This window comes from Lissotriton helveticus (genome assembly GCF_964261635.1).
Source record: "Lissotriton helveticus chromosome 1_1 unlocalized genomic scaffold, aLisHel1.1 SUPER_1_unloc_8, whole genome shotgun sequence".
Lineage (NCBI taxonomy): Eukaryota > Metazoa > Chordata > Amphibia > Caudata > Salamandridae > Lissotriton > Lissotriton helveticus.
In genome coordinates, this window is record NW_027611725.1 from 608,249 (window position 1) to 624,539 (window position 16,291).

Below are 16,291 nucleotides of genomic sequence, written 5' to 3' on the forward strand. Positions count from 1 at the left end.
ACAATTGATTTATGTCAATTATTTTTCGAACTCAGAAATTGTCAATAATTTGCGACAAGAGAAAAATACATAGTCAACTTTACATTGAAAACACAAAGCAAGAATTTTGCAAGGGAAAAAGCGTAATAAACAACGTGTAAATCATAATTGTAATTGTGTGCATTATAGTGAACATATCACCAAAAAATACATACACTTTGTGAGCAGTGATTATAAAATTGTGTCAAAACAGTAAACAACAGACTTTCATAAGTTGCAATGAGATAATGAGCAAATGTTGGGGGTACGTCTTAATCAATGCCTGCCCAACCTCCTGTAACACTGTTTGTAGTAAGATTCACAGTTGTGTGGATACAGGAAAAGAACCCAATGTTAATTAGGACATGCCAGTGATTTTTGGCCAAAACAATGATACTACATGCCAACGCGTTTCGAATACCAATGGTTGAATCATCGGATTCTCATCAGGGCGTGGAGTTTATCCGTTGGTACTGTTTGGGGGAAAAAGGACAAGGGATTGATTTTTAAAAAAATGAACTGTACAAATACAAAAAGGAGTTTTTTCCATGTAAATGCATCATCTGATGCAGCATACCTTATGCGACCAAATAATTAGGGTCGATTGGTTCTTTTTAGGAAATAGTCATCATATGCCAAGGGAGTCGACCTGCAATGTAGTGACATTGGCGTAGTAAGTATGTGTAAAATTCAGTACAGGCAGGCACTAAACCGTGTATACATTTATGAAAATTACCTCTGTTTCTGGAGCAGCCGCTCCGAGGTCGAGGCCGGGGGGACTAGTTCTCGGTTCAATAATGTTCCTTAAAAAATCTACAAACACAAGGGATTGTGTATTAGCGAGGAAAAGTGGTGTTTCTTGTGCCCCAGGAAAATGACAAAATTGGTGGATCTCTACCTTGTCTCCAAACATTTGGAAGGCGAAATGTATCATCACCGTGTTTCTGGAAAAAAACGGGACAGCGGGGAGCTGATCAATACCCTGTCTAAAATTATTTCACGGTAAGACGGCGCACGGCGCATAACCGCATTGTTTTCTCTGTTGTGCATAATTTTAGACAGGGCATTGATCAGCTCCCCGCTGTCCCGTTTTTTTTCCAGAAACACGGTGATGATACATTTCGCCTTCCAAATGTTTGGAGACAAGGTAGAGATCCACCAATTTTGTCATTTTCCTGGGGCACAAGAAACACCACTTTTCCTCGCTAATACACAATCCCTTGTGTTTGTAGATTTTTTAAGGAACATTATTGAACCGAGAACTAGTCCCCCCGGCCTCGACCTCGGAGCGGCTGCTCCAGAAACAGAGGTAATTTTCATAAATGTATACACGGTTTAGTGCCTGCCTGTACTGAATTTTACACATACTTACTACGCCAATGTCACTACATTGCAGGTCGACTCCCTTGGCATATGATGACTATTTCCTAAAAAAGAACCAATCGACCCTAATTATTTGGTCGCATAAGGTATGCTGCATCAGATGATGCATTTACATGGAAAAAGCTCCTTTTTGTATTTGTACAGTTCATTTTTTTAAAAATCAATCCCTTGTCCTTTTTCCCCCAAACAGTACCAACGGATAAACTCCACGCCCTGATGAGAATCCGATGATTCAACCATTGGTATTCGAAACGCGTTGGCATGTAGTATCATTGTTTTGGCCAAAAATCACTGGCATGTCCTAATTAACATTGGGTTCTTTTCCTGTATCCACACAACTGTGAATCTTACTACAAACAGTGTTACAGGAGGTTGGGCAGGCATTGATTAAGACGTACCCCCAACATTTGCTCATTATCTCATTGCAACTTATGAAAGTCTGTTGTTTACTGTTTTGACACAATTTTATAATCACTGCTCACAATGTGTATGTATTTTTTGGTGATATGTTCACTATAATGCACACAATTACAATTATGATTTACACGTTGTTTATTACGCTTTTTCCCTTGCAAAATTCTTGCTTTGTGTTTTCAATGTAAAGTTGACTATGTATTTTTCTCTTGTCGCAAATTATTGACAATTTCTGAGTTCGAAAAATAATTGACATAAATCAATTGTCTGAGTTAACTAACAGTGTGGTTTTCTCTTTGAGTTACATTAAATGTCACAATCATGTACATAGAGGCATAGGTAAATTGCATTTTTGGTATTTACAGGCCCTACCTACCCTCTTCCCTACTGGGCCAAACCCCCCCTTCTTGTAGCTCTGGCTAATCACTTATAAGATCCCAAAGGTTTATTTTCAAGGTTTTATATAGCGCTAGCTCCACCGAGGGTATCAGAGCGCTTTACATTTGCAAGATTATAAACAAGAAAGCAACAATTGTTATGAGTGAAACAAATTATACAAGGTGGTCTGACAGAGCAAAAAGAAAAATGTAGAGTTCGTAGTGAGATGAGTGAGTAGAAGGTAAACAAAAACCAATTAAAAGAACAAGAATGTCTTCATTGATACCAATTTTACTGTATACCAAGGAGGGCTCGGCAGACTTGGTAGGGTGTGAGAGAATATAGGAAAGCGAACAGTGGAGGGATTGAGAAAAGAATGGGTTGGTAAGGGAGGAGAGAGGGGTGTCAGGAGGGGGGTGTGTGAGTGCGAGAGGTAGGCGGAGTTGCCTGAGGAGGGAGGAGGGAAAGTAGTCAGAAAGGAGAGCAGGGAATTAATTTCCCCAATATTTAGTGAGAAAGTGTATTTTAAGGTCTCTTTTGAAGCTGGTGAGACCTATTGGCTATGCCAGTACCTGTTAATACATGTAGGTTACCCCTAAGGTAGGCCCTAGTCTCGCTAACCTGTATGTTCACAAATTTGAGCAGGCCCACATACTCGCAGACACCAACCCCCATCTTCGGTGTCTGCGAGTGTGGAAGAGGTATATAGACGAAATCCTGGTAGTGTGGCGGGGTGCTGTTGAGGAGCTCCACCAATTCCATCTATGGTTGAATGGTAGGAATCGTTTTCTCAACTTCACCATAGAATTCGACAAACATCAACTGCCTTTCCTAGACTTACTGATCTCTTCATCTGGAGGGGGATTACAATCGGAGTTGTACCGAAAGCCAATGTGTTACATCCTGCATTATACATCTTACCTTTTATTACTTCCCCTTTAATGGCATGAGACCTTGTTCATGGTGTTCTGGTTCTCAGAACTTTCCTGGTGATACATTCTGCATCCTTGAGTCAGTTGTACTTGGACTTTGAAGCTGATTACATGATGCTGTGCTGCTGAATAAAGCTCCTTGAATTTAAACATGCTTCCTGCATTCCTACACAATGGCAAGGAACTCCCTATTAAATTATGAAAGTTTCCATCCGAAAGCCCTTAGGGATAACTTGCCCTTTGGGCAATTCCTCCGTATTCAGAGGAATTGCTCCACGAAATCTGCATTCAAAGAACACTCAAAAGTACTTGAAAAAGAATTTGGTGGTCAAGAAATATCCGAGACGCCTGATTCGACATGCTAAGAAAAGGGCCTCCAATAATAACAGGGAGAGCCTTTTGGAGTTGACACCCCCAAAACCTAAACAAGAAAGAATCACGTGTGTTAAAAAATCGTAAAGAAACACTGGAAGATTCTAAATACGGGCACTGTTATGTTGACACTTCCTTTGTTTGCTTTTAAAAGAGGACAGAATTTGAAGGATCAGCTTGTACACACCAGACCCAAAACAACTATCCCACGAGCAGTTGGTACTTTGTGGGATATGCCTGCCGTCATGGGACATCATCCCTGTGGCCACTGTGCGGCGTGTCCACAAACAACTAGGACACACACTATCGACATAGGCACTGACCGACCATGGCAACTCAGAAGATTCACAAATTGTAACAGCTCTAATCTTATTTATTTAATTACATGTCCCTGCAAAATGAACTATTTAGGGATGACAACGAGGAAAATTAAGGTACGAATCTCTGAGCACAAAAGTTCCATTAGATGCAGCAGACAAGCGACGAAACTGACTAATCATTTCTTAGAAGTGGGACATCAACCCTCGGATCTGTTTTGGACAGTACTTGACCAACCGTGGATTCCATCAGCAGTCACTGACATTCCCAAATTTCTTTTCAAACGGGAACAAAAATGGGTCTTTAGACTTAAGACAGACAAATCAGGGTTAAATGAAGAAATTCCCTGGATGTCACTCTGAGAACCCATGTCACTGTTTACATCCTAACCTGGTGTTTAGCCTAACGTGTCTGCTTGACTCAGATTATATTTCGTGTGGGCCAATTCTTTAGATCGATTGATTTTTATAAGGTATAGGCTAGTTTCAGCAGGATACTATGCCCTGCATAAGAGCATGGAATAGCACACCTTGATAAATCATAAAAGCCCCTTTGGTAGACGGCAACAATTTAGGTGCCAGCCTTTTTTTCAAATGGGGAATATAACTTCCAGGGACCGTGATCGCCAGTTCTGTTATGATTGCGACCCTCAGATAGGATTATGTAACACTATGATATTTGTTATTCTTTAATAAAATTGCTGAAAGTGACTCTTTTCGTTGGTACCTTTCCTGGGTCTCAGCTAAGTAAAACGGGAACTACATTTCCCGAGTACCGCAAAGCGTCATGACGCCAAGCACACGCACGCGGCTGACGCCCAACGCGGAAGCAAGAAACAATATAGCGACCGCCGGTACACCGTGGCGGCACCTCCCCACGAAAAAGATCCAGAGGGACGACCGGTGTACCGACGGAGAGGTAAGAGGCTCACGCGTACTAAGGGGCACAGCTGCGCATTTGTAATTAATCAAGCATACTCCCTTGAGATAATCTTTAATGGGGAGGACACTGACGATTCCTTTGGCTGTTTCGTCACCCGAGTGTAATTAGAGACATCGATTCATGTGTCACATTTAAATCAGTGACACAGAGAGTGAAACCAGCGATTCTTTACTATCAAACGCTGGGGTTCGCAAACGTAAAAACATGATTTAAATTGTGAGAGAGTACAGCGCCGGATGGGGCGTGCGAGGGACCGGTGACATGTGGAGTGTGAGGGATACTTTCCCCATATTTAAAGCGAAACCTTTCTATTTTTACTGCAGAGTGGTGCACCCACTACCTGAGCTGGTGCCAGGTGAGGTGGGGTTGTTCCTTCCCAGCAAATGGGTGAGTGAAAAACAAACATATATGACAAATTGTTATTGTCCACGATAGGCTGGTCTTTTATAACCAGCATGTTGTCTATTGAGATGAAAACATCACAATCAATGCACGTTAGGAAAATCACTGACTGTGCTTTATTTTGGTCTTTTTTTATGTATCCATACATCTCCCCTGCTGAACATCTGGATTTAAAGTTGGGAAGACGAATGCATATCGCACTTATCAGGTGATATCCTTTACCTTTTAACATATAGCGGTAGCACTAATGGTCCTGAGGAAGCAGCAGGAGACCGAGTGGCTCCAGTGACTGCAGAAACATGTCGACCTAACATTCTTGTCGGTAGTCATTTGTTATACTACTACTTGCACTGTTTTTATTGATTTGGGAGTGAAAGGGTGCATATTAAAAGTTTTTTCCCCTATCACTATCCAATTTTAGAGCTTTTCTCTTTGTTTTTCTTTTTTCACTTCAACACTTTTTAGCACTGCTATTCAGTTCCCCACTAGGCACACCCTGTTCACATCTGAGTTAGTGTGTCTGGTACACCCTAGACCTGGTCATCAAAATCTGCTGGTCTGTTGTGGTCTACCAGTTCTCCAAACGAGTAAGAGATCCCAGATGATGAAGGGCGGTCTCGATGGTGGACTGATGGGAACTCGCTCACATTGACGGCTCTTCCTTGTTTTTCAACACTCTGGTTGTTTTTTCTGTTGGATACATAATTTAGTTGGCCTTTTGACTCACTGCTATTCTTTGTTGGTTTCATTATCATTTAGGGGGCTTAGCAGTTAGGGTCGTTAAAAATTCCCCTGGGACCTCCTTTGGTGTTCTAAGGCCCTGGATAGCCCCAAGAGCAGGGTGCAGTATTAAAAAAGTTGGGCATGTACTTTTAGGTTTTACGTGTCCTGGTAGTGAAAAGCTCTTGCATTTGTTTTTTACTACAGCGCAGCCTGTCATCCCAAAGGATAACATTGGAGTTGCCTTGTTACATTTTAGAAGTGTAATTTCCTAATGGTAAGAGATATTTGGTTCAAGTTTGGTGTCTCTGGAATCCTGAATTAAAATCCTAACTCATGTTGATGTCGAATTTTAAATTACAATTCTGAAAATGCCACTTATAGAAAGTTACCTTACAAAATAATGGGGTTGCCCCATGTCCATCAGAACCTGGTTATTTAATTATATTGGCTACAGTGTGTTCAGTTGGGTGTTGCAATTGCTTTGTGTGAAAAGTTAGTTCTAGAATATGTCACCAATGTATGCAGATCTATATGTGGCCTGGAAAATTAAGGAAACAAAATGCACAACGCAGATAGAGTGTGACCCTATCTGGGATGTGGAAATATTTTACAAATCTAGTTGTCCAAGGGACAATAAGCTACACAAATCTACTAGCACTGCACATAAATCAATTTGCCTGGCCTACTTCATAAATCAATTATACGGTCTTCCAAAAAAATGTACCTCTTATGTGTAGTGCAGACTATGACAATATTGACTTTACACAGTGAAGCTTTCGCTTGAGGAAAAAAATTCTATAAAATGACATGGTGTCCACTGTACTGGAAAATCAGTATCATATATATATACAGTATACATTTTGCATAAGGTATTGCAAAGCAATAAAATACAGTAACAAGCATTTCAGACCCAAGCTGGCATTTACAAAACTTCTGTGATCCAGCCGTAAGTCAGAAATGGACATAAATGTTTGAGTGTATCTCAAGTACAGCTCTGTTTTCTCCGGCAATGTGATGGTTAGCTTTTCTAATAGATCAGGCAAGAGCAGGGGTGTGAGGAATCCTTTCTTAGGAGACAGTTCTGAAGATTTCATTTCAACTTACAGCAAAGTATCATCTCACAAGGTGTAAAGGATTCTCATTTGAATGACTGTGACATTGCAACACATAATGGCCATATAGAAAACTCATTGGTGTACCCCAGCTTGACCTCACTGTGAGGCAAGCGGCGGGGTAGACAGGTTTATGACTGAGGTATTGCAGTCTTACCAGCAGTCCCAAACAAAACTTACAGTGATACTTGGTGATGAGTTTATAGGATCGTCAACGAACAAGACCTCATTTTTTTTACAGAGGCACAAAAAGGGCGATAAAACTACCCAAAGGAGAGTGCTACGTGAGAGTCGTGGAGGGCTTGATTAGATCCCAGAGCCATTTCCATTGCCTGTGCTAGCGAGGCACAACTGATATGAGAACAAGCCGTGTAGCAATGCTCAAATATGAAATGGCAATACTCGTGATTAGCTGGTATCAGGGCTAAGGAAGGGAAACTCTTATCAATCTTGTCTGTTCCAGCAGGCTTTTGTTGTTCCTTGGTACAAACTGTAAGGAATTCTGTGTATGGAAATGTGTTTATATGCTTATGATACACCGCTGGATGAATCCTGCGTTATCAGTATGAACAAGGTATCAGAAAAGAAGGCAGTGCCAACTAAACGGTTGTGGTTGGAGCCGCGAGGTTTCACCGCTAATACTTACCACAGAGCTGTGATAGAATTAGACTTCGGCAGCAGCTTAACCACAATGGGCCATATGCATGAACACATTTTCCCATAGACACAGAATGGGCAAAACCCTTTGATGCATCTGGCCCAATGATTCCATCTTGAGAGGCCAGTATTTGTCATAATAGTCGTCCTTCAGTGAGGGATGTCTGCTTTGTAAGAAAATACAGATCACTGCCCAGAGTGTGTCCTGAACCATACATGTCAGACAAAAACCAAAGATTCCTCGCCATCAGAACATCAAATGTTTACCTATTACGGTTTAGAGTATGGTTTGGCCCAATTACTGCTCACTTATGGTGCAGAGGAGGAGAGGCCTGTACATGGGTGCAGAGGAGTTGAGGCCTGTCCATGGGTAGAAGAGGACGTGAGGCCTATCCTGAGGGCAGAGGAGGTGACCCTGTCTAGGGGGTGTAGAGGTGGTGAGGCCTGTCCTGGGGTGCAGAGGAGGAGAGGCCTGTCCAGGGGTGCAGAGGATGTGAGGTCTGTCCTGAGGGGTGCAGAGGAGATGCCTCTCCAGCGGGAGCAGAGGAGGTGAGGCCTGTCCTGGGGTGCAGAGGAGGTGAGGCATATCCATGGGGTGCAGAGGTTTGGCCTGTCCAGGGGGTCCAAAGTTGTCAAGGCCTGTCCAGGGGTGCAGAGGAGGTGAGGCCTGTCCTGGGGAGAAGAGGAGGTGAGCATTTCCAGGGAGAGAAGAGGAGGTGAGCCTGTCCAATGGGGTGCAGAGGAGGTGAGTCCTGTCCTAGGGGGTGCAGATGAGGTGAGGCCTGTCCAGGGGGTGCAGGGGAGGCCTGTTGTCAAGGATTGTGTTTACTCACAGTGCCGACACGCCCAGGAGCAGAACGATGAGATTTTTCAAATTCCACCACTGGTTTTCCCACAGCCACCAACTGAAGAGTTAACTAGTGGCCGTGCGAACCCAGCTGGGAGAAAGGGGTATGGGACAGAGAAGAGACTACCTGACCTTCTTGCTCTTCCACTCTACTTCTTCCTTTCTGCTGTACTCCATTTTATGCCGTTCTTACTCCCTCTCTATCTTCAAGCATGAGTGGAAATCGCTGTACCAGAAAAGCACACCATTACTAATTTGATTTCTGGACTGTGTACCCCCCTGGACTTCTTCTGGCACTTTGATTCATACTAACTGGGTCACTCTCATGGACTTCTTTAATTTTGTCCTGCCCGCCATTTTTCTGCTGTTCTCGGCCGCTTTTCTCTGGACCCTGACCGGCCATCTTGTCCATTCCCTCGTCCTTTAACCCTTTGTCCCTCGTTTCCTCTTTGACGATCCTCTGATTTGCCTTTTCTCCATTCCCTTGTATCCCTCCCACCCTCCCTTGGTGCTGTGACTACGTCCCCCCTCCTTAATGGATTTCTGCTCTCCTGGTTTTTTGGGTCTAGACCTGAGAAAATCTACTATTTGTATATTTATGTATATAGAGATAACTCTAACCTCTAGTATATGTAGTAGACCTGTACACTCTACCATTCCTATGTGACTCTTTGAGTAAATCCATTCGTATCCCTTCCCTATGTATATAGAGATAACTCTAATCACTAGTATGTGCAGTAGACCTTTGTAGTCTCTACCATTCCTATGTGACTCTTTGAGTATATCCATTTGTATCTCTTCCTTGAGTGACTTGCAACTTGTACGTTTGCAGTTTTTTCTGTGTTTATCTCTTCCGTGTGTGACTCTACATTTTTTCTGTGTGTATCTTTTACGTACCTCATGTGACTGTATGTTTCTGTAAAATTAAAATATGTCTTACATATTGAAGAATGAGTGGATGTATAAGTGTCTGGATGAAGGATTTAGTAGATGCATGACTGACTGTATGAGTGAGTGTTTAAATGTGTCTCACTGAGTGCATGGGTTAGTGACTAAACTGTCTTAATTTGTGCATCATTATGTCTGTTGTTCTGTAAACTGTTGCATGTGTTGATAAGTAGCTATATGAGTAACTATATGGGTTATTGATTGGTTGCCCAAGTATTTGTATGGGAGACTGAGTGTGTGTGTGGGTGGCTGGGAGGTGTATGACTCTGTGCATAGATGTGTGAGCAGTTGATTCACTAGATGTATGGTTTCAAAAGTGCATGTGGAAACAGCTGTATGGGCGGTTGACTGTGTGCATGAGTGTATTGGTGAGTGAATGGATATCTCAGTGCTACATGTCAAAGTAAGTACATATGTAAAACACAGTACATGTGAGAGTTGACATATATAAATAACTGTGCATAAGAGCCAGTGAATGTGTGAGTGGCTGTATGGATCATTGTGAACTTGTATCAGGGATTGTATAGGAGAGTAAATATGTGTTAGTATATGTTTGAATAAGTAAAGTTTGTATAACTGTATAGTTGAGGAAATGGAGGTGTGATTGATTCTTTGCATGACTGACTAGGTGTGTGAGTAACTCCATGGATGAGTGACAGTCTGTGAGTGTCTGTTTACACTGATTGTATCTAAGGTTATATTAGAGTCTGAAGAGGTTCATCGTATTATCACATGAATGATATCATCAGTGATGTGATCAGTAATGTCAAATGAGATGTCATCAGTGATGTCATCAGTGATGTCATTTGAGATGTCATCAGTGATGTCATTTGAGATGTCATCAGTGATGTCATTTGAGATGTCATCAGTGATGTCATCAGTGATGTCACTGACCATGTCATGAATGATGTAATATGTGACATCATCAGCAGTGGATTGCGGGTGCGCGATATATAGTTAGTGCAACTAACTATATATGGAATTTCAATGGTTTTGTGTGAGTAAAATAAGGTTTTGTAAATGCAAATTCCTAACTATATATGGTCTATAACCTATGGTTTTTTCAGTGAATTTTCAAGGTTTTGTAAATGCTAATTCCTAACTATATATGGTCTATAACCTATGGTTTTTTCAGTGAATTTTCAAGGTTTTGTAAATGCTAATTCCTAACTATATATGGTCTATAGCCTATGGTTTTTTCAGTGAATATATATATATACATACATATATAAACATATATCATCTGTATATCTATATAAATACAAACATAAATGCATGCATACATATACTTATATGCATACAGATGCATGTTATTTACATGAAAGTTGAAAAAACACTAATAAAAGCAAAGCTAAAAAGCCACCTCATTACAAACAGAATGGCTTTAACTTAAACGAGGGCGAGATCTATTGCATTTTCAATGCTTGTTTACTTTGGTTCCATCAAGAAGGCATTCAGATGTGTCACACATTTGCCATAAATTCTGAATATTAGCACTCTAGTTGCACATTAGATCACTGTAGTAAAGCTACTGCTCACCAGGGACGTCTGCTGCTGGTATTCAAAGTGCATGTTTCAGTCTGCATGTCAGAATTTTTTTAATGAAGCACTAATCATACTTTCTATGGCAAAATTAACCCCCTCATGTTGTTCCTTTTTAAATTGAGTGTTTTCAGACTTACCACTTCATTCCAATCAAGATGGCTTCTGGTGTGCCATACTTTTGTCATAAGTAAGACTGTTAGCGCTCTAGTTGTTCTTTAGAACACTCTGGGACATTCTGTCATTGGGCTATACTTGGGGTACATCTGGGTGATATTTGGGCTACATTTAGGCTCTTTTGTCTCTGGTGGCCATCTTGGGAGACTGTATGTCAGAATTTTTTAATGAAATTGAAGAGGGTTTGAGAAGTCACTCAAAATGTGCCCTAATTTTTCTTTCTGCAGCACTAATCATAATTCATATGGCAAAATATACCCCCTCATTTTGTTCCTTTTTAAATTAAATGTTTTAAGAGTTACCACTTTATTCCAATCAAGATGGCTTCAGGTGTGCCATACCTTTGTAATAAGTAGGACTGTTAGCGCTCTAGTTGTTCTTTAGAACACTCTGGGACATTCTGTCATTGGGCTATACTTGGGCTACATCTGGGTGATATTTGGGCTACATTTGGGCTCTTTTGTCTCTGGTGGCCATTTTGGGAGACTGCATGTCAGAATGTTTTAATGAAATAGAAAAGGATTTGAGAAGTCACTCAAAATGTGCCCTAATTTTTCATTCTGCAGCACTAATCATACTTTCTATGGCAAAATATACCCCCTCATGTTGTTTCTTTTTAAATTAAATGTTTTAAGAGTTACCACTTTATTCCAATCAAGATGGCTTCAGGTGTGCCATACCTTTGTAATAAGTAGGACTGTTAGCGCTCTAGTTGTTCTTTAGAACACTCTAGGAGGCTGCAGTAGAACACAAAGGAATCAACTGACAGTCTCTGTCCTTGTTGGATGTTTATGTTTTACTGAGAATGTCAGACTTCATTTTCACATGACTGAGAAAGATAATGTGAATTTACAGAAAATATGCTTTCAGTTTAGCTTATAGATCCCCTTCCAAACCACTGTGGGAAAATCATGAGATATTAGTTTTCTTTCAAACAATTTTCATGATATCACAGCAGAAGGTTTTTTCACATGGTAAAATCACCTTAGAACCCACCACAATTCCTAAAACGAGTATGGTACCATCAACAAATGATTTATAATGTAACTAAAGTCCTAAAACCCTCTATTAACTACCATGCTTTTTAATGAGGTGCTATCATGTATATTGGTCCCAAGATGGCTGCCAACACTTCTTGGATGAAGTGCTGACAGCCAATCAGATCAGATGTGTGGTTAGGCTCCGCCCAGATATATATCTTTTTTTGAACCTAAATTACTCAAAATCCACTGGAGCACATATATTGAGACCTAGCAAAGGCACATCGGGCTAACAGTCCCTACAATTTTGCCAAGTTTCGTGCAAATCCATTCAGCCGTTCGAGCTAAAAGTGAGGCCAACCGCCCTATGGAAATTAACATGGGAAAAATGCGTTTTGGGACCCCCCTTTTTTCTCGGCCCCCCCTTGATGAAACCCCCCCAAATTGTCAGGGGCTGCTCAGAAACAAAATGTTCAATTTTCCTGAAAATTTCAGCCAATCCCGTCCACAAACGCCAAAGTTATTAGACATAGAATTTTCAAAAATCCCATAGAGAAAAAATCCTAACTATATATACCTACTGGCGACCGCCAGTAGGTAATATATATATATATATATATATATATATATATGTGCTTACCCAGAGTGCCTATGGCATTTGCTCCTCTTCTATTCTTTAACCCCTCCCATGCTCGTGATGGAACCGTTCCGTCACGAGCCTCGGGTGGGCTGTGCTGGTGACGGATCGGTTCCGTCACGGCCCGCTCGCCGCACCTCCACTGACGTTCTAAAGAGCGGGCGGGCCGTGATGGAACCGTTCCGTCACAAGCACAGCTCACCCAAGGGCCGTGACGGAGCGGTTCCGTCACGAGTACGGGAGCGCCGTGCGGCCCCGCCTCCCCCTTAGCGCTGCGGCGGAATAGCCGCCGCAGCGAAGGGGCTAATATAAGTACTTTATTCTTTGGTAACCTGCATTATAAACAACATTTTAGCACCCTTTAACTCTGTGAGTTAATTTATTCTTTTTCACTCATTCGTTCATTCACTCTCTGCCTTACTTTCTTATCTGAATTCTTCTTACTTCTCCCTTAGGAACCTTCTGGAGCCTCCGCTGTCAACCAAGCATCGAAGAAATCAGGAACTGAAGTATTCAATGGGTAAGTATTAATTCTTCTCTTTATATTTCTTTTTTCCTATTTACTTTAAATTGGTATTTATCTCTAGTTCTAAATTACCGAACTAACTAACCGCCGCACTCAAATCTGTGCCTAAGCCTGGCATAAAACTGCACTATTTCTATCTAACTAGACTACAGAAAGAACATGACTAATCTCTGAAAATCCGTTGGTGAAGTGCCTCGGTTCTAAAATAAACCGGCGCACTTCACAGCTAGTCTAGACCTCACGCCCGTGTCCAGGAGCGCAGGACTAGGCCGGCAACTTGCACCGCTGTCCTCCCTGTTGGTAGTACAGGGGAGAATGCCTGGTTCCGCGTTATAATCACCCGCGACCTTTTGCGAGCAGGTGATCCTTGCAATGCCGGTTCAATGGCAGATACTGCGGAACAAAGAAGAGCTTTGATTCCTTTTTCCTGCACCCTGACACCTGTCCAGGGGGTGCAGAGGAGTTGAGGCCTGTACTGTGCTGAGGAGGTGAGGCCTGTCCTGGGCCGGAGGTGCAGTGGAGTTGAGGCCTGCTCTGGGCCGGGGGTGCAGTCGGGGTGCAGCCTATCCTGGAGGGGTGCAGAGGAGGTGAGGCCTGTCCAGGGGAGTACAAAGGAGTTGAGGCCTGTTCTGGGTTGGTGTACAGTGCAGGTGAGTCCTCTCCCGGGGTGTGGAGGTGTGAGGCCTGTCCAAGCGGGTGCAGAGGAGGTGAGGCCTGTCCAAGCGGGTGCAGAGGAGTTGAGGCCGGTCCAGGGGTGCAGAGGAGTTGAGGCCTGTCCTTGGGGGTGCAGAGGAGATGAGGTGTGTGAAGGGGGCGCGGAGGAGGGGAGGCCTGTCCAAGGGGTGGAGAGGAGGTGAGGCCTGTCCAGGGTGTGCAGAGGAGTTGAGGCCTGTCCAGGGGGGTGAAGATGAAGTGATGCCTGTCCAGGGGGTGCAGAGGAAGTGATGCCTGTCAAGGGGGTGCAGAGGAGGTGAGGCCTGTCCAAGGGGGTGCAGAGGAGGTGAGGCCTGTCCAGGGTGTGCAGAGGAGTTGGGGCCTGTCCTAGGAGTGCAGAGGAAGTGAGGCCTGTCCATGGGGGTGCAGAGGAGGTGAGGTGTGTGCAGGGGGTGCAGAGGTGGTGAGGCCTGTCCAGGGGTGCAAATGAGGTGAGGCCTGTCCATGGGTTACAGTGGAGGTGAGGCCTGTCCAGGGTGTGCAGAGGAGTTGAGGCCTGTCCATGGGGGTGCAGGGGAAGTGGGGCCTCTCCAGGGGTGAAGATGAAGTGATGCCTGTCCAGGGGGTGCAGATGAGGTGACGACTGTCCAGATGGTGTGCAGAGAAAGTGGGGCCTGTCCTGAGAGGTGCAGAGGAAGTGAGGCCTTCCAGTGGGTGCAGGGGAGGTGAAGCATGTCCAGGGGGTACAGAGTAGGTAAAGCCTGTCTGGGGGGTGGGGGGGTGCAGAAGAGGTGAGGCCTGTCTTGTCCTGGTGGGGGTGATGCAAAGGAGGTGAGGCTTATCCAGGGGTTACATTGGAGGTGAGGCCTGTCCAGGGGTTACAGTGGAGGTGAGTCCTGTCCAAGGGATTCAGAGCAGGTGAGGCTTGTCCAGGGGGTGAAGATGAAGTGAGGCCTGTCCAGGGGTTGCAGAGGAGACGGACCCTGTCCAGGGATGCAGAGGAGCTGAGGCCTGTCCAGGGGAATGCAGAGGAGGTGAAGCCTGTCCTGCGCGGGTAGGAGGAGAGGTCTGTCTTGTCCTAGTGGGGTGATGCAAAGGAGGTGATTCCTGTCCTGTGCTGTTATGAAACCTGCCATGTTGGGTTAGGAGGAGAGGCCTGTCCTGGCTTGTCCTCTGGGTAGGAGGAGTGTGGAATGCCTCAGCCGCTGCTCTCACCGCCCAGAGATACTCCTTTTCACACATATAATTTTATTTTAAGAGCTCATAATCCGAGTTTTTGAAAAGTACCCCGAGTTATTATTTAGCCCCAGATGGCTCCTGACAAAGGCACACATCTCCATCAAGTATAGAGTTTATTTTTTAAACCACTGTCTTTAGTGAAGTAACGGATACTACAACCCCCGAATGCACTTATGTATTATATGAAAGTACAGGCATGAATATTCGGGGGATCACTCTACAGAAATATTTGGTACCTCTCTGGGCATCGTGGCAGAGAAGAATAGAACAGTTAATGTGCAAGGACTTTCATTCTCAACCTCTTTCTGCAGATTGTGAGTCCAGTGAGATCAGAGATAACGTGGATCTCTCTCAAGGAGATGTCACACAGTTTTATCTGTTTCAGGGAGAAATACAATGAAAAACTGGGGGTGCAAGTCCAGCGCCCCAGGCTCTGGTGTCCTTGGATCACTGTGCTGGCCCGTGCCTGGTCCTGCAAGAGAGGATGGACCGGGTGTTTAGTCTGACCTCACAAAGGGAGCGAGAGCTGGCTCAGTATCCTGGTCCACCAGGCCCCCGGCTCAGCATCCTGGTCCTCAACATACTTCGGCTCATGTCCTGGTCCTCACAAAGCTCTGGCTCACGTCCTGGTCCACCAGGCCCCAGCTCACGTCCTGGTCCTCACAAGACCCTGGCTCACATCCTGGTCCTCACAAGACCCTGGCTCATGGCCTGGTCCACCAGGCGCCGACTAGCGTCCTGGTCCTCACAAGGTGCTGGCTCACGTCCTGGCCCCCACCAGGCCCCAGTTCACGTCCTGGCCCTCACTAGACTCCGGCTCACATCCTGGTCTATAACAAGCCCTGCCCACATGCTAGTGCTCACTAGACTCCGGCTCACCTCCTGGTCCCAACCAGGCCAAGTCAGAGTGGGAGATCAACTGGTTTTTGGCCACAATGCCACCTCAAACAGGAAGCAGACATTTGCAAATCAGCTTTAGACTCCTTCCAATAGGAGCATTCCAGCCTGAAGAGCCAATCAGATCCTTTCTGAACCGGAACAGAAGCAACCCAAGACTGGTTTCAGCCTATCTGGGCCTCGACTGTAGGGT

General features: G+C 44.1%; 1 protein-coding gene across 1 annotated transcript in view; it reads left to right on the plus strand.

The window, feature by feature from the left end:
* LOC144806486 (uncharacterized) overlaps window positions 1-16,291 on the plus strand; it is a 57,151-nt gene that overhangs the window by 24,339 nt on the left and 16,521 nt on the right. Inside the window, exon 2 of the mRNA XM_078672840.1 lies at window positions 13,238-13,302. The gene's annotated coding sequence lies outside the window, so the exon portion shown is untranslated. The remainder of the gene's footprint in view (window positions 1-13,237; window positions 13,303-16,291) is intronic.